The following is a 1,398-nucleotide window of genomic DNA, read 5'->3' on the forward strand; positions in this document are numbered from 1 at the left end:
TCTAATCCTGCTTATCTATAGACCCCCCGGATGGCGCAGATGACGATCCTCCTTCCGTTTTACTTCCTAGAGCAGGTCTTAGCACGCTCTCAGTCTTTTAGAGTTTTAATTTTGTTTGTTTGTTTTCTTCCTCTTTTACGTGTCATCTTCTTTGAAAGGTTTATAATGTTCTATTAGTGAAATTTTGTTACAAACGATTTAAAGTACGATTTATTGCATCCTTCTTACTCCTTTTCCTACAATTTGCTGGAATGTTTGTAATATTGTACTCATATGCTTTAAGATTGTTGCATATTATTGATTCTCATTAGATAAAAAAAAAACATGATAAATAATGAGATTCCAGAATCCCATTTGAGCAACACAATCTAAATAATTTAAAACTTAAATGCTGACCATCCAGTTTACACATCTGCGTTAGTGATTGGCGTGGGTTGTGCTGCAAGACGAGTAGTACATAGCTGTCAGTGACGGGTCGTGACGTGAGCGTCGCTTCGTCACCGCCAAGGTCACACCAATACGCTCAAACTCAGGAAAAGCAACATTATTATTAAGAGCGTTTGAAACGCGTGCACGCGCACGCACGCGCGCGCACACACACACACACACACACACACACACACACACACACACACACACACACACACACGGTAGCTCAGTGGTTAGAGCGCTGGCTTCACAAGCCAGAGGACCGGGGTTCGATTCCCCGGCCGGGTGGAGATATTTGGGTGTGTCTCCTTTCACGTGTAGCCCCTGTTCACCTAGCAGTGAGTAGGTACGGAATGTAAATTGAGGAGTTGTGACCTTGTTGTCCCGGTGTGTGGTGTGTGCCTGGTCTCAGGCCTATCCGAAAATCGGAAATAATGAGCTCTGAGCTCGTTCCGTAGGGTAACGTCTGGCTGTCTCATCAGAGACTGCAGCAGATCATACAGTGAAACACACACACACACACGGTAGCTCAGTGGTTAGAGCACTGGCTTCACAAGCCAGAGGACCGGGGTTCAATTCCCCGGCCGGGTGGAGATATTTGGGTGTCTCCTTTCACGTGTAGCCCCTGTTCACCTAGCAGTGAGTAGGTACGAGATGTAAATCGAGGAGTTGTGACCTTGTTGTCCCGGTGTTTGGTGTGTGCCTGGTCTCAGGCCTATCCGAAGATCGGAAATTATGAGCTCTGAGCTCGTTCCGTAGGGTAACGTCTGGCTGTCTCGTCAGAGACTGCAGCAGGTCAAACAGTGAAACACACACACACACACACACACACACACACACACACACACAGATGGGGAGGAATATCATTGCCAATCATAGACATTACTGAGTTACTTGGCGTAATATATCGAGAAGAAACCCATATAATTTTGTTGAAGGCGGGACGAGGGGGTAGAGCGTCCTGGGAGG

Source organism: Portunus trituberculatus, chromosome 37, assembly GCF_017591435.1.
Source record: "Portunus trituberculatus isolate SZX2019 chromosome 37, ASM1759143v1, whole genome shotgun sequence".
NCBI lineage: Eukaryota > Metazoa > Arthropoda > Malacostraca > Decapoda > Portunidae > Portunus > Portunus trituberculatus.